The sequence below is a fragment of the Macrotis lagotis genome, chromosome 7 (assembly GCF_037893015.1).
Source record: "Macrotis lagotis isolate mMagLag1 chromosome 7, bilby.v1.9.chrom.fasta, whole genome shotgun sequence".
Classification (NCBI taxonomy): domain Eukaryota; kingdom Metazoa; phylum Chordata; class Mammalia; order Peramelemorphia; family Peramelidae; genus Macrotis; species Macrotis lagotis.
In genome coordinates, this window is record NC_133664.1 from 118734054 (window position 1) to 118761286 (window position 27233).

A 27233-nucleotide genomic window follows, 5' to 3' on the forward strand; every position below is an offset into this window, starting at 1 on the left:
GAAATGGTCCTTGTCCTCAAAAACGTCACATTCTATCTGTACAGATACCGATGATAGAAATGAAAATGCAGATAAAAGACAAAAAAGTAGATGACAGGTGATTTGAAGATGAAACACATACACAATTGAGAAAATGAATGTTTCTTGCCCTCATTGATCCTACAGGATAAAAGAGGAATACACACATTTTTCCAATACTTCAAATCGATATAATTTGCTCAGTGTAGTTATTTTCTCCAGTAACACAGTTCCAAATCTCTTGTGATTTAGTGTTGTTGTTTTTGGTTTTTGTTGCTTTGTTGCTACTGTTGTTGTTTTCAGTCATTTCATTCATGCCCAACTCTTTGTGATCCCATTTGGGGTTTCGTGGCAGAGATAGTGGAACAGTTGACCATTCCCTTCTCCAGTTCATTTTACAGACAAGGAGACTGAGGCAAACAGGTGGCTTGCCCAGGGTCATATAACTAGTTAGTGCCTGAAGCCAGATTTGACCTCTGGAAAATGAGTCCTTTTCACTGAACCATCTCACTGCCCTATTGGTTTAATAAAGAGCCTTAAAGAGTTGATATGGATGGAAAAGTTACCATAGTATGATCAACCTGGTGGTGAGATTCTCAGTTCTCTGACAACAAATATTTGCAATCACTGATCCATTCTCAAATCTTTTCAGTTAAAAAGAACCAGTCACCACTGAGGTAGGACATTATTGGTGGTGACCTGAAATGAAACTAGTTCTAGAATACACACTGTTTAGTGCTCCTTTGACTAGCACTCTTCAAATTCTTGCTTCTTATCCTTCTCTTAAAAATCCTGCTTAATGCTCATAGTAACTCAATAACCCTCTAGCATCTTCATACTTTCTTCGATTGGCAAGGGAAAGGAAAGCAGCTCCCATGGTATGCAAGTAAAACTGCTATAGCTCAGCTACTAAGTACATCTATGAAGAGAGAAGAGGTAAGGACTCAGACCTTGCCAGAATTCTGCCAGAGCTGTTGCTGACAAGTCTTCTCTCAGGCGTGAATGTTTCCACAAGACACCTAGGGAACAGATACCTAGACACCCATTCTTCTCCTGTTTCTCTGCCAGTTATAGAAAAAAAGATATTCCTACAGTCAGGGAAATTTCTTTTCAGGAAATTCAGACAATGAGTCAGAGACATTCCAATGTCTCAGGTGTTTACTCTCATTCTGTGAGCAATCCAAACCATCTAAAGGTACAGAAATTGGCCAGCCTTCTTAAACTCACTAGTCCTGATAATAGCCCCCCTCTCATTTTACATTACTGGCAATGCATTCATGGGCTCTGCAGAAGCAAAGATACTACAAAGCTACCCAGTTTCAGCAGTTCTGCTGCTATCAACCACCACAGTACTGAACTAGTTAGCTTCTCTGCACAGTACTGCCAAAAAGGATGATAGGATCATAGATTTAGAGCTGGAAAAGACCTTTGAAGCTATTTAATCCAACCCTCTTGTATTAATGATAAGTAATTAAGGCCAAAAAAGGCTGAATAACTTATTCTAGAAGTGAACTGTGGCAAATAGAGTCAAAGCTTAATCTCTTAACGCTATACCATGGTTTAGATCACATTCACCACTGAGGAGCTAGGAGTTAAGTTGTAATCTACCATAAATACCTTAACTCTACCTACCATGAAACTTATTTATCAGATTGTTCCTAGTACAAGTAGGACCCTGGAGCAATAAAGCACCAAAGCAGGCAAGTGTTGATGGGGGAAAAGAAAGCAAGAGGAGTATGTGATACGGTCTCTGTCCAAAAGGGTGCCAGATTGGAAAAATAATGAACAGCTATGGGGAAGAAGAAAAGAGGGAATCACAGAGGGGCACACTGGAAAGCAGAATGGGACAAAGACAGGGATGAGAAGGTGGAGCCTGAAAACAAACTAGATAGTTATTGCTTTTTATAGATTTTTTTTTAACTAAGGACAGGCCCTTGGTTAGTAATAACAAAGAAGTTGAACCTGTCTCTCCTAGGTGAGTCAAGAACTAATGGAAATATCTATATATTTCTGAAATTAATGTAGATTCTGCAATTAAATTAGGACAAAAAGATGTGAGATCCTGATATTATTTCCATTTCATAAATAAGTAAACATTTAAGAAATAAGTAAAAGTAAGAATCATTGAGAAAGAATTCTTTGGTCCAGGTTTCTAAAGCAAGACTTTCCTTTCCTCTGTTCTGTACTGGTGCATAGTACTTTCCTTAAGCATCAACAAAAGAACAAGAGCTCAGCCTGTGCCACCAGCAGGTACAAAAGCTAAGAGACCAAAGTCCATGCTGCCCCCTTCCAACTACATGTTTGATCATAGTGTGATAGTGTCTTGCTTTGTAATAAAGTACTCCAAGTTTCTCAGGTGCCACTGATCATAGTAGTTTCTGGCAGGGATAATAGAGCCTCTTAATTCCCTCCTGCACAATTCCCATTGGGGAAACTTTGAATTTCCTTGGATAAATAGTAATCTGCCTCCGAAATAATAGCAAGCTACTGCAGCTCATCTAAGTGATAACACTTGGAGTTGCTAAGATACTTTAGTGTCTAATTTTCTGTCATTTATTACTAGGAGATTCTGGGATCTTCTGTATGATGACAAGAAGCAAGCAGCTGTAAAGAAGGGCTCAGAGTCATTTCAATTGTTGTGCCTAAGTCCTAGCTGGCTTAGCCCTTGTCCTAAGAAAACCCACTGGAAATTCATTCACCACTGATAGAGCACAGGCTTATCCTGGGGAGAAAAGAACTTTAAAGAGCAAATTTTGAGAGGGCTGTAGGAAGGAAGGGCTCTGCCCCCCAGAGGGACATTGAAGAAGAATAGCCATAGTCTAGTGGTCCTTGTTAAGTGTTCCTTAATAACAACCATATGCAATCCTGTGCTTCTGGGAGGGTAGAATCAAAGGCAGAAAATGCAAGCAAATATAAAAGTATACAGATAGGGTTCTCCATTTACTAGGGAATGACTGAATAATTATCACAAATCAATGGAATGGAATATTACTGTGCTGAAATGTATGATCTCTGAGAAACCTGGGAAGATATCATGACTTGATGCAGTGTGAAGTGAGAACCAGTAAAACAATTCATACAATGACATCTTAGAAGTAAATAAGGGGTAAAACCTTTGAAAGACTTGAGAACTCTGATCAATGCAATGACCAAACAGGTTTCCAGAGGATTGATGATGAAACATGCTGCCCATCTCTTGACAGAAAGATAATGGACTCAATATGCAGCATAAGATATACATTTTCAAACAGGGTCAGTTGTTTCCTAGACAATGCATTTTTGTTGCATGGGTTTTGTTTTTCTCTTTTTAATGGTGGGTGAGGGAAGGAGGAATGAAAGGGCAACAAAAAGAAAAGGTGATTCAAGTCTATTTTTAATTGCACTGAAAAGAATAGCAGAAAGGCCAGAGAGAGTACAAATAAGGACTATTTTGAAAGCTACAAGTTGAATTTATCATATACTTTAAAAGGACAGCAAGCTATACTTAACAGCTATGCAATTTCATTCTGCCCTACCTTGTATATAGAAATGCTCTTTTAGTTGGTGTTTAAGTTCAGCATAAAAATGAATAATCTTAAAGGGATATGTAGTCAATAGAACAAATGATGAACAAGTACATAGATCATAAAATAGCATGTAAACAAAAGGCATATCATGGAAGAAGGGAAAAGCAATAAAATGAGCTTGGGCCAGGAATCAGAAAGCCTTTCTATCATTCAGAGTCATCACCTATATATGAAGGATGTATGATTATCACCTAAACTAATCACAAGTTGGTAACTAGAATGTTGCACAAAACATGTAAGGTTATGTGACTCACCAAAGTCCAGTGGGCAAATGTAGTCTTTTTTCTATCAATAAATATTTTCTGTCTCCTTTTCCCCACTGAAAAAGACAAAAGAAAATTCAAACCCTTATAAAAACACACAGTAAAACAAAACAAATTCCCATATTGACCACGTTCAAAACAGGAATGTCTTCTATATTTAGGCCATCATCTTTGTCATCATCAGTTGTCTGCAATCATAATTGATTTATCAGAGTTCTTAAATCTTTCAAAGTTTTTTATCTTTACAACATCATTGTTATCATTCAAATTGTTCTCCTGGTATTGCCCACTTTACTCTGCAAGTGTTAAGAAGTGGAGTTTTGTGCCCACGCTCCACACCCAGTACCCAATTCACTTTGCCAAGATGCCTTATAGAATGAGGAAATTTTATGTGTCCTACCAACTTCCTTGAGATACTTAGTTGGCAGTGTGGATAGAGGGCTAGGGCTGTATCCAAGAACACCTGAGTTCAAATCCAACCTCAGACACTGACTATGTGTGATCCTGGGCGTCACTTAACCCTGTTTGCCTCAGTTTCCTCATTTGTAAAATGAGCTAGAGAAAGAAATGGCAAACCACTCCAATATCTTTGCCAAGAAAACCCCAAATGGTCATGACTGAAAAACCCAAACAAAAGCAATGATCAATCTCCTATGGTCAACGAACAATCAATCAGATGAGATCTTTTAAGTAAAGTACTTTGTAATCATAATGCAATCTGTAGATGTAAGCAAGCAATTGTTTGTGTGAAGCAGCTAAAATAAGGGTGGCCCAAAACAGTGGCATCCCTAAAGTTGTTGTCTCGGCTCCAGTGACTGCATTTTAATCTGCACATTTAGTTACTGTTCTGAAGAAGGCAGGCTCTGGCTTTGCCTGAGATGTAATGAGTCGAGTATAAATGTATTTGTCTCTCTGGGAGCTTTGGGGCTGGGGGAGGGAGGGCAGGTGGGTAACAGCTCCCCAAGGCCTTTGCTGGGGACAGAGGGAGAGGATAAAAAACAGTCATCAGAAGTTACGAGCAATCAACAGAATTAGCATACAAACTGTCTCCTCCGAGCACCAGGGCCTGCTAGCCAAGCACTCATCTGGGGGCAGCAGGCTCATATCAGCTGCAATAAATACAAATAAAAGCCCACTAATGCAGAGCCTCTCGGGGAGTCCAGAGAGAGCAAAGAGAAGCCCTGAAGATGGAAGCCAAAGGTTCAGGGATGCTCACTTGGGAGGCAGGTGGGTAGCACTTACAGAATTATGGATGGAAATAGGAGGGGTCAGTCAAGATGAAGGCAAAAAAAGAGCTAAGGATGGTAGCAGCTCCAAATCAGCATGTTCCTGTCAAAGGCTCTGGAAGCTTGAGTTTTAATCCTGGCTCCCCCACTGAGATACTGTAGGACTTTCAACCTTGCACTTAACTGCTCAATGCATCTGCTTCTGGGAAACAGGGAGGCAAAGATTTCAGCAAAGAGAAAAATGTTGGAATAGTCCTCAAGGAAGGCAGGTAGAGAAAGGTTCAAGAGTTCCTAATCTGAAGTCAAAGAACCTAGACTTGCGTACCATCTCTGATATGTATTAGCTGTATGACCCTGGCTGTGTCATTTCCCTTCTCTTATGTTCCTCATCTGTAAAAGGAGGGGAGTAATAAAATCATAAATTTAGAGCTAGAAGAGACCTCAAAAGCCATTTAATCCACCTCCCTTATTTGACAAATGGATCTATAATTTCTTAAATTGAGCAAAGTACCAATTCCAAAAGGAAAGTCCTGTGTGTTAGAAAGGTCAGAGAAACAAAAGTCTGGTATAGTGAGAAAATTTTGAAGTCATCTGAATCTTCCATCTTATACTTCCTAGCTATATGACTATGTGTGAGTCACTTCAGTGAATTTGTCATCCTTATACTACATGATTCACAAGGTTGTCACTGGGGAAAGCACTTCATACATTTTAAAGTTCTCGAAGCATGAGCCATTCTGATGAGCCACAGGAATTGTGACTTGACTGGTTAGTAGCTGGATAAGTTTCTTTCTTTGCAGTTGGTGAAATAAATTATGGTGGTTGAAAATGTGTCCCCTACCTCACTGAATAGAATTTGGAATATGCTTAAGTTGGAAGTCATCTTAGACATCATTTCACTCAATCCCATCATATTTCAGATGGGGAAACCAAGACTCAGAAGAGTTAAATGATTCTCCAGGTTGTATATTGAAAGACTATGAGACATAGTATAAATTTGTTTCTGGGAGGACCCAGTTTTAAATTTTGTGTTTGCTATTTCATACTTTTTGTGGCATTGGACAAGTCACTTCACTTAGGTACTTTTATATATATCTCATTTGATCTTCATAACAAACCCAGGAGATAGTGGTTTATCATCCCTATTTTATGGTTGAGAATATTTAAGCAGACAAAAATTGAATGATTTGACTGTAGCCACTCAACTAGGAAGTAAAGTATTGTCTCTTTTCTTCTTTCCTTGATCTCTTATACTTTCTTCATTTCAGAGAAGAGACTGAGGCAAATGATGATTTATGAATGAAATAGAATACTATTGCCCTTTAAGAAATGATGACAGGAATGATTTTAGAGAAAGCTGGGAAATTTTGTGTGAACTGATGCAGAGTGAAGTGAGGAGAACCTGGAAATCAATTTATACAATAGCAATACCAAAAAGACAAAAATGAGATAACATATGAAAAGGACTTGTAAGCCTAAAAGTACTGTGTATATGCTAGCAACAATCAACTTTGAAACACTTGAGTATTCTAATCATTGTAATGTAATTACCAATTAGAATTGGAGAAGAACAATAATACAATATGTCCTAACAGAGAGGTAATGGATTCAGATGCAAAATTGACATAAGTCCTTGGGACATGACCACTAGGGAGATTTGTTTTGCTTAACTATTCATATTTGTTATAGATATTTCATTTTTAATTTTTTTCACAAAGAGTTAGCACAAGATAAACCCTAAGGTTCTTTCTAGCTCCAAATTCTACAGGCTATCAATAGACCCTGTATGACTACAGCCTCTCATATACAGAATAACCTGTACCTGACTTTCTACTATTACTGCCACTACCCAAAATTTTAAAACTATTTTTTGTAGTTGTATCCTTGGAAAGATGACCTTCTCCCTTCTCATTTAATTCTTGTATCTCTGATTCATCTGGACTTAATATATAAGCACCTGTGACTTTAGAGTAATTAAGACTGATTTCCAAATGTAGCTTGTTGAATCAATTTTATTAAATTATTATAACCATACAAAATTAACTATTTTGTGTCGTCATCATCATCATCATCCCTTGATAATACTGACATCACATTTCTGTATTATATTCTGAAATGAGACTACTTCAATATGAACCCCTAGTTCCTTAAAAGGGATGAAGGAAAAACCCAGCCATAATTGACATTAGCTTGAAGTCCCCCACCGTTTGATTCAGGGCCTCTTTCAGTGCCACACCACAATTAAGCTTCATATTTAAGGGGGATGATTCTGCCTGTTTTTTTCCCTTCATTCTTGAAGAAGACCACAACATCAGGGAGGTGATGCCATGACAATCATGTGAATTAGATTTGAGGGAGGGGGCACTGTGCAAAGTCAACAGCCTCACTTTCTCCTCGGGAGCCATCTGGGACCAATGACCAGATATTAATCAGGATGATTGGAGATGGCCCTGGATGTGAGGCAGAGTCAAGTGACTTGCCCAAGGTCGCACAGCTACTAAGAGTCAAGTGCCTGAGGTTGAATTTGAACCCATATCCTCTTGACTCCAGTGCCAGTGCTCTATCCATTGCACTACCTAGAACTGCCTAATACACCAGCAATAACAACAGTTGAGCCTTATTCTGTTGATTTTCTGGTCTATCAGCCAATGTTTGTCATTCCATTATTACAGTTCTGTCCAAAGATCTCCGAGAGCAACTATTTTTCAACACATTTTTATACTGACACATAATAGAGTTGAACTCATTAACTCAAGCTGAAAGTCAATTTATAATCTTAGCAGCACTACTATCTCTTGTTGTGATCCACCATCATTAAGATACTGCATTTTCCAATGTGTCCATTGTCTCAAACTCCATGCATTATTTGTTTCTCTAATCATCAAACCACTTCTTATTCATTATAAGTGTGCATTATTTTATTTTCATTATTTATTTATTCTCAGTGATATTGATTTTTTTGTCCCAGGAGATAGTGAGTGATAAACAGCAGATGCTAGTCTTTCTTATCCACCATGTGCAATAGTCTTGAAATATGATACCAGTTCTCTATATAAACCTGACCATCCATACCAGAAAGGAGACATCTCTGGTATCAGACCAGACAATCTTCTGATCCTCTGATTCAATGCACTGTTCCCACTAAAGACTCCAACATTTTTTCTTGCCATATTTAAGTAATCCTCCCCTAAGACCCCATTGTGACACAGAGGTGATCCTGGATTCTTTAAGTCCTTTCCAACAAAACACAAGTTCTGTCAGGTTCTTCCAATCTGGAATGGTTTTGAGTAGAGACCTGATGGTTGAGTCTAAATGTGGAGAAGATAATTATCACCAGGTTGATTCCCAGGTGATGAATTTTTCAGGAACCACAGCTCACTAGATATAACATATTTGTGATTAGTATCAGTGGAAGAAATCATGCTGAAGAAATGACAGTTCCTTGAAATATTCAAACATTAAAGCAAACCTGGGAAACAGTCTTTGTCAGGGATCACAGAGACCACCTGCTCAAGTAAGCAATTCTCCATTCAAGTAAGATACATATAAGCAAAATATCCAGGAGAAAAGGAAAAAAAAAGTTACAACACCTTATTTTTTCCACTCTAGGGCTAAAAGGTAAATGACACCCATGATGAATGCTATACTAACAATGACTTCCCAGATAGCCAGTGACCTTGTCTTCAATAGATCCCCAGGCTCTGCCCAAAGGGAGCCCTCATGTCAATCACTGGTTAGTGCAGTTGGTGAGCGCACAGTACTAATGAGACCAGATCAAGTGCTCAATACCAATATCAATACTCAAACTTTTCAGTTTCCCCAGAAGTTTTTGTTAAATAGGGCTCATTTGCTTCTGTATATCACATAGATGGCAGTCCTTTTATTGATATTGGTATTGGGCGCATGATCTGATCTCATTAATACTGTGTGCTCACCTACTGACCAACTTGGGTGGTCAGAAATCAAGTGCCAAAAGTGAGTATCCTACTTTTACTCTCCCTCCTTCATCTTTCCTGCAAGCAAGCTAGATATTTAGACTGTTACTATAATTATGAAAGAGAGGAAGTTGAGCCTGAAAATCAGGAAGGTGGCAGCAACTGCTAATAGCCCCACTGAAGGCATAAGTCTATCTCCCATTTTCACATTGCTTAAAGATAGCCCTTAAATTTTTTAAATTTTCAATTACAAAGTCTCTTCTTCCTTCCAACCCTTCCCCCACCCATTGAGAGAGAAAGAAAGTGAGGAGGGAAGGAAGGAGGAAAGAAAAAAGAGAGAAAAATAGAGAGAAAGCGGAAAGATAAAAAAAAGAAAGTTTTGGCCTACATTCTGAATTGTTAGTAATTTATCTGGAGGTAAATAGAAGAGCTAAGTGATAAAGTGAATAGAACATGGCCTTGGAGTCAGGAGGACAGCAGTATGAATCCATCCTCAGACACTTGCCACTTAGCAGCTGTGTGACCTTGGGCAAGTCACTTAACCCTGATTGTCTCACATTCAGGTCCATCTACAGTCATCCTGGAGGACTCAGATGACTTTGTAGGAGAAAATGAGGCTAGTGACTTAGCACAGCCTCCCCTCACTCAAATCCAATTCACGTGCTTGCTATGGCTTCACCTCCCTAATGTCATGGGCTTCTTGAAGAATGAAGAACACATCATCAAATAGTTAACTTTCATCATGAGTCCTTTGAAGTTCTGGTGGATCATTGCAGTGATCAGAGTTTCTAAGTCTTTCAAAGTTGTTTATCTTTACAATGTTGCTGTTCCTATTTATATTGTTCTCCTGTTCTGCTCACTTTCTTTGCATCAGTTCATATAAAACTTTTCAGATTTTCCTGGAAAAACGTTCATCACTTCTTACAATACATATTCTAATGTATTCTTATACCATACTTATTCATCTATTCCCCAATTTATGGGCATCCTCTTAGTTTCCATTTGTTTGCCACCACAGAAAGAGTTGCTATGATTTATTTGAGTTACTGAGTTAGGAGCAGTATTTCTAGATCAAGGATACACAGTTTTTCTATAGCCCTTTCAGTATAGTTACAAATTGTTATCCAGAATAATTGGACTAATTTACAACTGTACCAATAAGGCATTGGTGTACCTATTTTCCCACATCCCCACCAGCATCTGTCATTTTCCTTTTCTTTTATCCTAGTCAACCTGATAGGTATGAGATGGTATTTCAAAGTTGTCTTAATTTATATTTTTCTAATGATTAGTGATTTAGAACTATTGATAGCTTTGATTTCCTCCTCTGAAACTACTGGTGCATTTCTCTGACCATTTACCAGCTGGAGAATGGCTCTTATTTTTATAAATTTGGTTATTATCTATATATCTGAGAAATGAGAGCTTTATCAGAGAAACATGCTGTGAAATTTTTCCCAATTCATGCTTTTCTTCTAATGTTGGTTGCATTGGTTTTGTCCTGTTACAGAATTTTAATTGTATGTAATCAAAATTATTCATTTTACCTTCACAAACCTCTTGTATCTCTTTTTTGGTCATAATTTCCTCCCATAGCCCTTGATTGTAAGAGTAATTGCTTCCATGCTCCCCTAATTTGCTTATTGCAATTATATTTTATAATAATTTGTATCTTCTAGTTATTAAAGACATAAATAATAATTTTTATAAGTTATGTCTGAATCATGCACTCATTTTGAGTTTATCATGATAAAGGATAAGACATGCCCAGTCTTTCCCAGACTTTTCAGTTTTCCCAGAAGTTTATGACAAATAGTGAGTTCTTGTCCCAGTAGCTAGTTTATCAAATACTAGGTTACTAGGCTCATTTGCTTCTGTATATCATGTAGATGGAAGTCCTTTTAAAAGTCTTCTTATTTAGTGTTCCTTAAAACTTGTTGGGACAATCAGATGATGTAGTGGATAGAGCACTGGTCCTCAAATCAGGAGGGCCTGAGCTCAAATATGGCTCAAATAACTTGACACTTACTAGATGTGTGACCTTTGGGCAAGTCACTTAACCTCCCATCCAGGGCCATCTCCAGTCATCCTGATTTGTATCTGGCCACTGGACTCAAATGGTTCAGGAAAATAAAATGTGAGGCTGGCGACTTAGCACAGCCCCACCTCACTCAAATCCAATTCATGTTCTTGTAATGGCATCACCTCCCTGATGTCATTGTCTTCTTTGAGAATGAAGGACTAACAACTACAACAATAGTATAGGTCATTCTGTTTAAAAAAGGAACAACATAGGGCAGTTCTTTGGAATCTACTTACCTGGGCATCTTTTCTGTGTATTAAAATATTGTGAATACACAATTGTATATTGTGAATTCACAATAAGTGGGTATTTCAGGTCTCTGGGCTATAGGTGTTGGCAAGAAAATTTTTAATAATTATGCTATACTATGTTCTGCTTGAGATTTTAGGTAAAGACTTGACTAAAAAGTTATGAAGGATAACCCTGCCACAAAGTCAAGAAAAACTCCTAGATGATGCATTCAGAGCCCTTCCCCACTGTCACAGGAAAACCTTTATTAGAAGTTGTGAAAACAAGGCATTCAATGGTCACAGAATCCTGATGCTAATTATTCTTTCCAATGTCCAGCTTCTTCTTTAGGAATAACAAAAATGAAGTTCAGATTCATTCATTTTATTTTTTTTTTTAGATTTTTGCAAGGCAAATGGGATTAAGTGGCTTGCCCATGGCCACACAGCTAGGTAATTATTAAGTGTCTGAGACCGGATTTGAACCCAGGTACTTCTGACTCCAAGGCCAGTGGTTTATCCACTACGCCACCTAGCCACCCCCACTCATTTTATTTTGACTCATTTTAATATATTTTCAAATAGTGGCTTCATTTATACTTCGATGCTCTCTAATTTCATTGCTATGGATATTCTATAATATTTATTATGTCATATCTTGAATCATAGGAGCACTGATTGAAAGTTGGAAAAGACCTTTCAGGTATAAAGTTGAACTCCTTTATTTTACAAATGAAGAAAATGAGACCCAGAGATGTTAAGTGGCTTTGCCCGGTATTGCATAGCTCATAAGTATCTCAGGAAAGATTTGAACTCAGATTTTTACTACAGGTCCAATGCTCCATTCTCTACCTCACACATTCCATTCTTCTTCATGTCCTCCTATAACTCCTCCATAGAGGTTGCACATTATGCTTCAGAGGGCTTCCTCTGATTCTTTTAATAATAGGAGAATGCCAATGTGCCACTTGGACCATTTGTTGCATCTCATTTTTGCTATGTGATCAGCCTGCCTATTTTTTTCAGGCATTCAGGTCTTTGATGATGTCTCATATTACTCTTCATGTGCAAGTTATCATTGATAATATGCTACTCCCTCCCTTGTTACAGCCATCATGCCCCCTCTGGGTTTTGTGTAATTTAGATTCTTCAGAAATCGTGATGTTCCATGACTCACAGCCATCTAGCATTGCCAGGAGAATATCAGCATTAAAGAGATGGGCTTTTGCAGCAGCGAGCTCACTTTACTATTTATGTTTAATTTAGCACATTTTGTTGTTTTTCTTATTGTAAATTACATGTTGCTTTGCCACCCCTCTCAATTTCTATCTCTGAGAACTTCCTCTAAAATAATCTTTTTTTCATACAAAAGCAGTGGCCCACTTACAAATAACCTGTATATACAGATGGCCTCCCCAGACCCTCCCCCAATTTCTGGAACCCAGCTGCCTCTGCTACCACTGCCAAGTGCAATATTTGAGAATCTGTAGGTTCAGATGTAAAGGCTGGAAAGCAGCAGCTGTATAGGATGTCCATCCTGAGAATTAGACTGCTATGAAGAGGTGGCCCCCTACCTCAAAATATTTCTTTAATTTCTTTCATCAGTCTGAAATCCCACTGACTAAAGATCCACTTGCCTTAATAAGCATCTTGCTTTAAAAATGCAAATGCATCTGAGAAAGTTGGAGGTAAATATCTATCAAATCTTAGTGTAAATTAGATAGTCAATTTATTTCCTTCTAACAGCTAGCTGAGATCGACTTTACTAAGAAGACTTAAGTTGTTTTTCTTTGAGGTAGATAAGTCAGAGAAAAGATAGCCAAATGAATTCATTGATGATTTTTGAGCATGGAAATACTTCTGGGATCAGAGCAGGCTAAGCCTATTTTACCCCTCCCCCAATATGCACTGGGAGAGAGGAGAAGGGATACACTAAAAAAATAAGATTACTGAAAATGAAAGAACTCTGCTAGAAGTAGGAAAGTGAGAGAGTGGGAGAGACAAACCATTTTGCAATTTTGCCAATTCAAAATAATATTTATTAAGTTAGAACTTTGTGGAAGCTATTGTGCTAGCCACTAGTCACTCTTGGCAACCAGCCTGCCAATTCCCTCACTCCCTATTAGTTCTCCATGTAGCCTTAGGATTGCAGAAACATATTTGTGGCAATAATTTCTGCACTTGCAAATTTTAAAAACCAGTTCAGATGTCTAGAAGAAACTACTTTTGATCAACTTTCTTAGTCAGGCCAAATATATTTTATCTAAAAAATTTTGTTTGTAAAATTCACAGGATCATAGATTCTAGGATTCAACAACAGCAGACTATCCAGTGTGATGCCACATATCCAAATATCTATTCCTTCTCTGATTCAATGTTCCTTAAGGCAAATACCCTGACAGCACCTGAGACATATGTGTGTTTGTGTCTCTGGGTGTATAACCCATTAACAATTAGCATCTAGGAATTAGAGCTGTAAATAAACCTCTGAAATAATCCAGACCCAACTATTAATTTTACAAATGAGGAAACTGAAATCTTAAAGATAAAAGACTTGCCTAAGTCATAGGCATATTAAGTGACTGAACTGGGACTTGAAAACATATTTCTGAATCTAAATCCAGAATTCATTCCACTATATCACAGCAACTCATAATTAATCCACAACATAATATGTGACTCAATTCAATATAATATATATTTTATATATAATATATAGCTATAAAGTTATGATCACAACAAATATCCCATACTCAAGGTCATATAACTGAGGCTTTTGCCAAAACTGATCAATTGCTTTTGTACAAGGGGGGAAAATTCCTTGATGCTGTTAATAGAAATTATACTTCCCAAGATTAGCCATCTCAGCATGCTCCCTGCGGCAAGGAGCATGGGGTGAGAGAATGGATGAAGAGAACCAAACCCTCTACCCATTAACAACTCCAATTCCAGGAGAAACTTTGTTCTAGACACTCATTGCATGTGTTGATAATTAACTACAAATTGTTTCTGAATAAAATATAATTACAGAAAGTTTAATAATAGAGTGAGAAAAAGACAACAAAAGAAACTCACTTTCATGGGGACTAAACATCCCAAATGTTCAGACGCACTTTCAATTTCCATAAATGAAAATGCATTTTGGATGACTCTCTGAAAAAGAAATCCTATCTCAGATTTTATATTCTGATTTTCAGTTCAGAAAATCCAGTCATTTTCCTAATCAGTATCAGCACTTAACTTATTAATAGAATCATGAAATCCCAGAAATAGAATCCAAACATCCCAAAAACCCACTACATTTTTTTAGGTTTGTGCAAGGCAATGGGGTTAAGTGGCTTGCCCAAGGCCACACAGCTAGGTAATTATTAAGTGTCTGAGACCAGATTTGAACCCAGGTACTCCTGACTCCAGGGCTGGTGCTCTATCCACTGTACCACTTAGCCACCCCAACCCACTACTTCTTAAAGAACTTCTGGAAGAAGAAACTTAATATTTCCCAAGACAAACCATTCCACTGTGGATTAGCTCTAATTATTAGGAGGTTTTTCATTATGTTAAACCAAAATTCTTCACATTATTTTTATCCACTCATTCAAAAACTATTCTCCAGTTGCATGTAGGATATGTTCAAGAGGTTTTCTATGTTACAGACTTCAAATACTTGAAGACAACTACAATGTCCCCCCCCCCCCATGTCTATTTTTCCTCCAGGTTAAAAATTCCCAATTTCTTCAGCTATTTATCCTATGAAAGAGAGAAAGTGACCCTTTTTGGTCACACATATGAGCGATTTCTTATGTAACATGGTTCAGAGTCCCACTTATCACCCCTGGTAACCCTCCTGATCTGTCTTTGTCATTGATTGTCTTAAGTTGTCAGTATCATAACTGAACACAATACTCCTGATATGATCTATTAAAGACATAGTAAAGTAGAACTATCATTTCTTATTTAATGTTTTATATAAAGCAGACACTAAAATATTGGATTGGAAGTACACTGAGATCAGGGATCATGTCTTATTTGTCTTCCTATCACCCCCTTCCTATTCCATCCTCAAAGCCTAGTACTTCTGCCTTATCACTCAAGAAGGATTTCCCAAGGCTTCTACCAATGTGGAAAATATATCCATGAGCCAGAGGCCCAATTTCCTTGATGGAAGGAAGGCAAGGAAAAAAAGGGAAGGCAGGAAAAATAGGGAAGGTGGAAGGAAGGAAGAGGGGGAGAAAGAAAGGGAAAGGAGAAGAGTAAAAAAGGGAAGGGGAAAGGAAGAAGGGAGGGAAGAAAGATTTTCAAGTGTTTGAGACAGACCTGCGAACTCCAGGTCCCTAGGAAAGTTCTCTTAAAGACAGCTATAATCAAGCCTGGGGCAGAAAAGACCTCAGAATTGGTTGCCCTGGGCAACATAATGCAACTCAGACTTCCCATCCTTGTCATAAACCTTGCTTCCTGCCTTCAGGCTTTAGCTTCAGGTAGCTAAACCAAGGCAGTGCATGCTAAAGAAGAGGTAGCTGGGCCCAGGGAGGGGAGAATAATGGAGAGAGGAGTCCCACTATTTAAGCTCCAAAATAAGGCACCAAATGGAGAGGGTTTCTTTCTTTAAAGGAAAAAAGATAGAGAGAGAAATAGATGCAGAAGAAAGGAAATAATGTCAGGTTGAAGGGTGAGAAGCATTAGGAAGGGCAGAAGTATATAGAGTCCTGAGCATTATATTCAGAGGAAAAGATTCAGGGAAAGGTGCCCTACCTTGTTTCCATATATCCCTGATCTTAATCTCTCTCTCATTCCCCTCAACCTTTATTAGAAGAAAAAAATGCTTGGGAAAAAAACCTTCAAGTACAGTCATTTTCAAACATTGATTTCCTAGAAACAAAGGATGTAGGACTGACAAGTCCTTTGCCTCCTTCACACTTGCTTGTTTTGCCTCTTATTACTTCCAGGTTTCTCCTGACCTCTCTTTTCCTCCCTTTGTCCATTAGCTTTCTTCTCTCTTGCCCTATCTTTCTTTCTAACCAAGGAAAGACATGGAGGGCAGTGGAAGCTATCCCTTTGTAATATTAAGGAGAAGAGATATCAGATATACTCTGGGTTTCTCCAGCACCTATCCAGGGTCCCCACCCAACCCCAGTCTTAAAAGAAATGAAAGAGGAAAAAAAACCTCTTATTACCAACCCATTAGACTGTGAGTTTCTGGGAGGCAGGAACTGGTTTTTGTCTTGGTTTGGATTCTTCTCTCTCCCCACCCCACCCCCAACATTTCCTCTCCTCAGACAACGGAAAATACAAACAAATCCATTGATGAAAGCATTATTGAGCATCTTCCCTGTGCCTGGCACTGTGCTGACTTTTCAAGGGAAGAGCTAGAATATATGAGCTCTGGCCTTGCTGTGCTCCCAGTCTACCCAGGGACTTATTCCCATATCTGAAAACAAGACCAAGCAATATCTCATTAAGTATCAGTGTGTGTCGCAGGCTCAAAGCATTGCCAGGAGAGTTTAGAGAAGAAAGTGATTGGTCTCCAAGCAAAGAGCTCTCACTATCCTTATTTGTTTGGAATTTCCAGATTGAATTGTCATTTCTCCTTTAGATGTTGGTCCCCAGCAGAGCATGTACATGGTGTAAGTTATGCATAGACATACAGCAGCATATGCCACATGATGTGATAGCAGGAAAAACTAGATTCAAATCATGTCTCTAATACATGCCAGTTTTGTGACTGTGGATAAGTTATGCAACCTCTTTGAGACTCAGTTTCTTCTCCTATAAAATAAGATGGTTGTATCTTTCATACCTATATGCGTCAAAGGATTGTTGGAGCAGCTAGATGGTGCTGTAGATAAAACACTGGACTGATGACAAGAAGACTCAGGTTCAAATTTGGTCTCAGACACGAGCTGTGTGACCCCTGGCAAGTCACTAAACCATATTGTACCTCAGTTTTCCTAACTGTAAAAATGAGCATAATAATAGCGCCTACCCCCTTGGGTTGTTGTCAAGATCAAATAAGAATATATTTGTAAAATGCTTTGCACAGTTCTGGCACATAATAGGACTTCATGAATGCTTGTTTCCCTTCCTTCCTTGTAAGGCTAAAATGACACATAATATACTATGCATCCATCATTTTTATTTTTCCAATACCTTTCCCATGGCAAGTATTTAATGTTTGTCAAATTGAACTGAATTCTAACTATGATTTTATTGCCCAAAATACAGTCATATTTTGGTCTCAACTGACAGTTATGCTAGATCCTGTTCTGGGGAAATCCACAGGCAAGATAAAATGATTAAAGATTTTAAACCAGAGTTAAGCATCAAAAATATAAAATTTATAAACACAAAATCACAAGGCTCATTTCAAGAATGTCCATGAAAACATGAATATGGACATTGGTATCAGTTGAAGAACCAAACAGACTAGTAGTGTTGTATTTTCTGATATCTCTGACTCCCTAATGATGTTGCTCTGATAAGTTGCCATCTCTCCAAGATTTAGTCAATACTTTGAACATCATAGGCATTTACTGAGTTTGAACTGAACTGAATTGTTAATCAAGACATGAAAGCCATGACAAGAACTTTGTCAAGTCTCTAGATCAAGTAGAAACTCCCTAATGATTCTCATGGGCTGCTTGCTACTCTCATTTTTAAATTGCCTTTTTTGCTTGTATTTAATTCAATCTTGCTTCATTTTCAGGTCTGACCCTTTCCCACTTTCCCTTCTCCCATTAAATTGAGAAGACAAGAAATAGTAAAACCTGTTATAAAAAATGTGTAATAAAGCAAAATTCACAAATTAGTCATGAAAAGAATAGAAAGAAAGCAATAGGAAATGGAGGAACAAGAGGAAAAATGTTTCAAAGAGTGTTCTGATTCCATCAGATCTGTATCTGGAAGTAGATAGAATGTTTCATCATGAGTACTTTGAAATTATGGTTAGCCATCATATCGATCAGAGTTAACTTTTTTCTAAATTTTTATCTTTGAATATTGTTGTTATTATATAAATTGCTCTCCTGATTTGACTTCATTTTGCATCAGTTTATACAAGTTTTCCCAGGTTTCTCTGAAATCATTCCTTTCATTATTTCTTATAGCAAAATAATTTTCCAGCACAATCATACAATTATAACTTGTTCAGCCATTCTCCAACTGATAGGCAGCCCTTCAATTTCCAAAGCAATAGATAGCATATCAGTTCAGATACTGGAGGTGGGAGGATCTGAGTTCAAAATTGGTCTCAGAAACGTGATACTAACTGGGTAACCTGAGCAAGTCATTTAACCCTGATTGCCTTTTTAAAAAAAAAAAAAGGAAAAGTAGAAAAATTTCCAATTCTTTGCCATCATAAAAAGAACTATTATACATATTTTTGTACATATGGGTTCTTCTTTCTTTGAGTTCTTTGGGGTACATACTGTTGGGTCAATATTTTTAATAGTTTTAGGTGCTTAATTTCGAACTACTTTCCAGAATGATTGGACCAGTTTATAATTCCATCATTAGAGCATTAACAAGCCTATAAAATTCTTCTCTTTGAATGAACATCCCCTGAGTAAGTATGGCTAGAAATCTGTGTTATTTGTGCCCTACCAAGCTACTTCCTCTTTAAAGCTATCTAGAATCATAGAATCCTAGAGTTGATTAGAAATCATTCACTCTAATTACAAACCTTCTCAACACCAGGAAAGAATTCCCAGGACACAGAAGTTACCAGTTAATATCTTATCACAGATTTCTTTCAAACTGAGTTGGCTAGGGGCAGCTAGGTGGCACAGTGGATAGAGCACTGGCCCTGGAGTCAGAAGTACCTGAGTTCAAATCTGGCCTCAGACACTTAATAATTACCTAGCTGTGTGGCCTTGGGCAAGCCACTTAACCCCATTGCCTTGCAAAAACCTAAAAAAAAAAAACAAAAACAAAAACTGAGTTGGCTAACAAAAAGTGATGAGACCTTTGGGCATGGGATATAAGAACAAGAGTAAAAAGGCACCAGGAAAATACTTCACCTATTTCATGATTAGCCAAGCACATTACAATATAGACACATTGAGAGTATTTAATAGAAACGAGTTCAGTTTTGGACATGTGTTTAAGATGTCTATTAGACACATTGGCTAAAAGGTAGTTGGAGGGACAAGGCTATAGGTTAGCAGAGAGATTAGAACAGGCTAAGTAGATTTTTAGAATTATCTGCAGATTGATGATGATTAAATCCATATGAGTTGGTGAGATCACCAAGAGATTGGAGACGGAGAAGAAAGACATGGATTAGACAGTGAAACCTGAATGAACAGCAAAAAAAAAAAAAAAAAAGAAACCAATTATATTGAAATAGTTATATTAATAATTATAATAATAATGAACCAAATGAGCTCTAAGGTTCCTCCTAGCTCTAACTTTTTTGTTTTTGGTTTTTTGGTTTTTTGCAAGGCAATGGGGTTATGGTCACATAGCTAAGTAAGTTATTAAGTGTCTACGGCTGGATTTGAACCCTATTCACTATGCCATCCAACTGCCCAAAGAGTCGTTGGTTCTTCAGTCAAAGGTCTTGTGTTCCAGTGCCAGAAATTTGTAATAGTAGTGAATAGCTTTGAATCACTTAGCCTCCCTGCAACTCAGTTTTCTCATCTGTAAAATGAGAGAGTCAGCCTACATAATCCCTGAGATCCCTTTTAGCTCTAGATTTTTACTCAGTGATTCTCAGTGATGCAATCTGGGTGCAGGCAAAGTGAGGGAGAAAGCCTGACCATCACCAGTGACTCCAACAAGTACTTCATTTTAACAGATAAACAAAAATGACCAGCTGGTTGACCTGAATGACAATGGCTCTCTGTGGACAAGCTTCAGACATATCAGCCCTACTGCCAGTAGCCCTTTATGATAGTGAAAAAGATTAAGATCAAATTGTTCCACCAGAGGGGCCTCTAAATGGAATACCAGCCTTCTTTTTAAATGTCCTCTAGTATTTCTGAGTATTCAAATCCCCTTAATCAAGTACAAGGAAATAAAAAAGGGAAAACTATAGAGTTCAGGCAGATCAATGATTGGGCACTGGTCTCCAAAATAGTCCCTAAACAGAAAACATAGAAAATGAATGGGGGCAGAACACACATTTCACTTTCTCTCACCTAGTTGAATCCAAAGTCCAAGTTCCTGAACTCATTCTATGAATTTCTACAAATCAAGTCTTTGCTAGCTTCCCCTTGCTTCGTAGTTCTCCCTGCCATACTCCAGACTGCATCCAGGGAGGTGTTGTTTTTGTGACTAGAAATTAAGTATTCACAAGGTGTTGCACACACTGGGAAGTTCAGGAAAATAGACATGTGATAGCACATTTGGATGGAGCTGCTCAGTGGGAGTAGAGATTCTGAGATGGTGTGCCACACGACTCATACCTACGGTGCATTCATGATGAACACTGCTTATGCTTAGGCAGCAACAGAGCCTGTTTTGTGCAAACTTGATTTGTTTCAAGACCCTTTCTCCTCCCCCACTTCTATCTCCCACTACCAACCAAATTCTCATTTAGGAAATTGTAGGTAATGTGAAGATCAATTCTTATTCCACTGTAATGTTGGTGAGAGGTGGGAGCTATGTTCCTCACGTGGCTGCCTGGTGACTCTCTTCAGATGTAACAGCAATTACAAGAGCCATATTCTCATTTCAGCTTTGCCATGCCACCTGTCACCTCTCCTCTCTAGCTTCAGTCCACTCATAAGCAAATTGAAGGAGTTAGATGACACAATCTAAAGTAGAGGTTATCATTATTTGGGTCATAGGCCCCTTGGGTAGTCTGATTAGCCTATACACCCCTGTCTCAGAATATATTTTTACATGCCTAAAATAAAATACATATGACTATAAAGGAAACATTATATTAAAAAGAATTAATTTTTTCTAGTCCAAATTCATGGATCCCAATGTTTGCAGACACCAGGTTAAAAATCCCAAACTAAGATCCTTTTTTCCTTGAACAGGCTATTATTATTATATCAAGATTAAGATTTTTAACCCTATCAAGGGGTAACTTAGAAGACCAAAAAGGGTTTGATATAGTAGAATTTTGGAAAGATCCTAGGGGTTTGAAGATATCTGATTGTGAAACCATTTTAAACCCTGATGAATGAAAATTACTCTAAATAATGACCCCATCCAGATGTACTAGTTAATCCATCAATAATTCCAAAGAGTTAGACTGGTACTGTTACGGTGAAGGTGATATCTTATTGGAGAACCAATCAGCAATTGTCCCAGTCCTATATGTTCTATGGATACTATTAGCCTATTTCTATATCTTCATAATGTTCTTCCTTAGATCTCATTTAAAACCCACCTCTTCTAGTTTGCCCTTATTCTGTCCTTGGAGGAGAGAAAAAAAGACAGACAGAGACACAAGCAGGCAGGTGGGCAGAGAACAGATAGACAAAAATAGACAGAGACAGAGACAGCTATCAAATTAGTCTTCCTAAATTCTAAATTGACCATATCAAACCTTTCCTTCCCCCATTCAATAAAATCCAATGACTCCCTATCTCCTCTAGGATAAAATAAAAAGTCTTCTGTTTGACATTCAAAGCCCTTCACAATCTGTTCCCTATCTTTCCAGGCTTCATACATTTTACTCTCCACAGCATGTTAGAGGATCCAGTAACACTGGCTTCCTCATACAATATATTGTCTCTGGAATTCAAGCACTTTCACTGGTTGTTCCCTTTGCTCTCTACTCATCTCTGCCTCTTGGCTTCCCTAACTTTCTTCAAATAATAGCTAAAGGGTATTTTTTTTTTGTTTCAGGGAGGGTTTTTTAGGTTTTTGCAAGGCAATGGGGTTAAGTGGCTTGCCCAAGGCCACACAGCTAAGTAACGATTAAGAGTCTAACTCAGAGGGGCAGCTAGGTGGTATAGTAGATAAAGTACCAGCCCTGAAGTCAGGAGTACCTGGGTTCAAATCCGGTCTCAGGCATTTAATAATTCCCTAGTTGTGTGCTTGGGTAAGCCACTTAACTCCATTTGCCTTGCAAAAAAAAAAAAGAGTCTGAGTTTGGATTTGAACTCAGGTCCTCCTGACTTGACTCCAGGTCAGTATTCTATCCACTGCGCCACTTAGCTGCCCCTAATAGCTAAAGATTTTTACACAAAGACTTTCCTAATCTATTTTAATATTTAAGGCTTTCCTCTCTAGATTATCTACAATTTATTTTACATTTTAGATGTATATTTATATATAAATGTATATATTATATATATATATTTATACACACAGACATACACACACATATTTTGTACAAAGTTGCTTGCCTATTGTCTCACTATTAAACTGTGACCGTCTTTTTGCTTTTCACTGTAATCCTAATATTGACATGTAGCAGACTTTTAAAAAGACTTACCAACTAAACAGAGAGAGAGAGAGAGACCTTTTCCACCCAGCTATTTTGTAGATTTAATGATCTCAGCTTTCTGCAAAATGAAATCAGTTCTGAAACTGATACTTTCTCAGAACCTCCTGCCTTCCTGACCCTAGTGTCCCTTCTTCCCTCTGACTGGAGAAAGTAGAGGACATTTGATATCTCCTCTCAGATCTTCCACCTTTTATAGAGGGAAACTAGGAAATTACCTTATCATTTTCCACCTGGCTGTACCTATCTTTCTGGGATTTCATGGTCTTCAGAAAAATCACCATTCTACAAGATGAATTCAACTCTGTAACTCATACTCCTCAGGTCTTTTCCCACCCTAGTTGCAGAACTACATGATACTCCCTTGAGTATCCTCTCTCCACCAACCCCAACTGAGGAGCTTCTTTTTATATATTATCTTCCCTTATGGCTGCTATGTTGTAAGCATTTTAAAATGTTGGCCAATTTTATTCTCACATACAAACACAATATACTTTACAGAATATAAAAATGTAAGGTTCTAGAGGGCAAATTCCAGTTCATTTTTTATCATTAAACGCTGGTACCTAGCATAGTTCAGTACCCATAGTAAGCACTTTAAAAATCTATTGAAGAGGGGTGGCTAGGTGGCACAAGGATAGAGCACTGGCCTTGGAGTCAGGAGTACCCGAGCTCAAATCTGGCCTCAGGCACTTAATAATTACCTAGCTGCGTGGCCTTGGGCAAGCCACATAATCCCATTGCCTTGAAAAATCTAAAAAAAAAAAATCTATTGAAGACTCTGGTAATTAGACAATGATGCTAGTCCTAAAGTTCTTCCTATTCCTTAATTTTTCTCCTATTCTCTGCTCCAGGCTTCCTATATAGTCTACCTCCTAGGAGTTTGGTATAGTAGTGCAATCATATGTGGGTATTTCCTGATCTTTTATAAAAGATTAGGATTAGAAACCACTTTCAACTAGATGTAATTTTATGTAGGTGAAGTAAGCAGTGTGTTTTGAGGAGACACAGGAAAAGTGCTATGCCCAGAGAATCATCACGTCTGGCTTGACATAAAACCTAAAATTCCACAATTAGAGATTCTTTCCTTTGAGTCTTTAAGGCCTTTGAGGGGAAGGAGTTAGGAACTGGGAGTATTGGTTTGTCAGGTCATTTTCTAATCAGTTGGTTTCAGCTTCCAGGTGCTTTGGAAGTGTGACACAGGACAAGCACTTCAAGTGGAAGAAAGTTTTGGAAGAAAGAAGAATATCAAAGAAAAAAGGTATAAAAGACAAACTTCTCTTATGTGATTATTTTAATTCGGACTTGTCTTGGCATCAATGTTAAGAGACTTCTGACATGAATATCAGTGGGAATAACATGTGTGATACCTTCAAGCTATTTGGAGTCAGGATAACAATACTTCTGTCTGCCAGTTTCATTGAAACAACAGATTTTAGAGGGGGGACATATTGGTGAATCATATGAATGAGTCATAGGAGCAGCTTTCGCCAATGATCAAACAGCATCATTTTATAATAAATCTCTTTGTACCTTAAAGGAGACTGCATCTCCAAAATAAAACTAGTGATCAAATCTAGTGCAGAGCTTATAACCAAACCACTATAAGGAGTTACATCATCAAGACATGTCATAGCATTCCCCAGTTGACAAAATGTTCAAAGGATATGAGAAGGTAGCTTCCAGACAAAGAATAAAAGCTATCTATAATCATACGGAAAACTACTCTAAATCAATATTAATTAGAGAAATGTAAATTTTAACAACTCTGAGGTACTATCTCATACTTACTAGACTATCTAATATGACAGAAAAAGGAAAATGATCATTCTTGGAGGAGATGTGAGAAAACTGAGACATTATGTATCATCAGTAGAATTGTGAACTGATCCAACAATTTAGAACTATGCCCAAATTACTATATAGTAGTGCATACCCTTTGATCCAGCAATACCACTACTAGATCTATATACCAAAGTGATCAAAAAAGGCAAAAAACAACTTATTTGAATCAAAAATATTTATAGCAGCTCTTTTGTGGTGGTTAAGAATTGGAAATTGAGATGTCCATTATTGGGAAATGACTGGACAAATTGTGCTGTATGATTTAATGGAAGATTATTAAGCTATAATAAACATCTTGCAGGGGATGAAGCCAAGATGACTGGAGAAAGACAGGAACTCATCTACATTCTCCCCCCAAGCCATCTAAATGCCTTTATATATGGACTCTAAAAGATTCTTGCATGGAAGATTCCACAAAAAGACAGTGAAATAATTTTCTAGTCCATGACAGCTTAGAAAGTCTGCAGGAAATGTCTATCATAACCGAGAGGAGTGCAGTCCAGCAGAGGCAGAGCCCAGTAAAGGCCTTGGGAATAACTGAATCAGCAATGGCAGTAGCTGCTTCCAGAGCTTCCAGATGGTAAGGTGGTCAAAAAACTCGTAGAAGGTTGCTAGCCTTGAGGCAGATGTTTTTGCTAGCCTTGAGGCAGGACTCTATTGATTTACCCATACTCAGATCTGGGTCACACTCCTGGGTCACAGTCCCAGAGAAAGAAGGAATACTAACTCACTAGCTTTTATGACCACAGCAGAGCAGGGACCTCCTCACAGGTCCAGGGCAGAAAAGAGTGTCTGTGAGAGTTCACAGACCAGAGTACATGCCAAGAGAGTAGGAAATGCCCCTCCTTAGATCATACCACATTGGAAGAAATGAAAACTTTCAAGTTCCCAGAAGTATCTCTAAAAATAATTGCATAAAACCCCAGAAGCTTGGGACAGTGCACCCTCCACCATACAGGCAAGTCAGGGGGAAGGAGATAAGAAAAGGGGGAGGAATGTATTGGAAGGGAGGGCAGATTAGGGGAGAGGCTTATCAAAAGCAAAACTCTTTTGAGGATGGACAGAGTGCAAGGAGCCAGAGAGAACAGAATAAATGGGGTGAAAGGAATAGAATGGAGGAAAATTCAGTTTGCAAGAGTAATTGTGAAAACTTTAACAAAGAATTAAAATCAAATCATAAGATGGGGAAAATGAGCAAACAACAGAAAACTATCTGACCATAGAAAGTTACAGTGGTGACAAGGAAGATAAAACCACACACTCAGAAGATAAAATCAAAACTCCTACATCCAGAACTTCAAGAAAAATATGAATTGGTCTTAGGCTATGAAATAACTCAAAAAGAATTCTGAAAATCAAGCAAAAGAAATAGAGGGGTAAATGGAGAAGAGAAATAAGAGTGATGCAAGAAAATTATGAAAAATGAGTCAACAGCTTAGTCAAGGAGACAAAAAAATACTGAAAATAACACCTTAAAAATCAAACTAGGCCAAATAGTAAAGGAGGTACAAAAAGCCAATGAGGAGAAGAATGCCTTAAAAAGCAAAATCCGCCAAATGGAAAAAGAAACATACAAATTCATTGAGGAAAAATACTGTTTATACACCCAAAGGGCAACAAAAATGAGCATACCTTTGACCCAGCAATACCCCTACTGGGTCTATACCCTAAAGAGATGATGAAAAAGGGTAAAAACATCACTTGTACAAAAATATTCATAGCAGCCCTATTTGTGGTGGCAAAGAATTGGAAATCAAGTAAATGTCCTTCAATTGGGGAATGGCTTAGCAAATTGTGTTATATGTATGGAACACTATTGTTCTATTGGAAACCAGGAGGGATGGGAATTCAGGGAAGCCTGGAGGGATTTGCATGAACTGATGCTGAGTGAGATGAGCAGAACCAGAAAAACACTGTACACCCTAACAGCAACATGGGGGTGATGATCAACCTTGAAGGACTCGCTCATTCCATCAGTACAATAATCGGGAACAATTTTGGGCTGTCTGCAATGGAGAGTGCCATCTGTATCCAGATAAAGAGCCATGGAGTTTGACTATTCTCTTTAATTTAGAAAGGCCTATTCTCTTTAATTTAGGAAAAAAACAGATATTTTATTGTCTGATCTTGTTATCTCTTTGACTTTTTGTCTCTTCCTTAAGGATATGATTTCTCTCTCATCACACTCAATTTGGATCAATGTACAACATGGAAAGAAAGTAAAGACTGACAGATTGCTTTCTGTGGGGGGGGTAAGATTGGGGGAAAAATTGTAAAACTCAAATAATATCTTTAATTAAAAAAAATCTTTAAAAAGTAGAATTGATCCAACCATTCTGGAGAGAAATTTGAAACTATGTCTAAAGGGCAATAAAACTTTGCCCTTTGATTCAGCAATACTACTCAATCCCAAAAAGATCATAAAAAGAGGAAAAGATGCACATATACAAAAATATTTACAGCAACTCTTTTTGTAGTGGGAAAGAATTGGAAATTGAGGGACTGTTAATCAATTGGGGAATGGCTGAACAAGTTATATCATATGAATATAATGGAATAGTCTTGTAAGACTTGATGAATAAGCACTTTTCAGAAAGTCAAGGAAAGATTTGTATGATGCTGGGTGAAATGAAAAGAACCAGGAGAACACTGTACACAATATTATAACA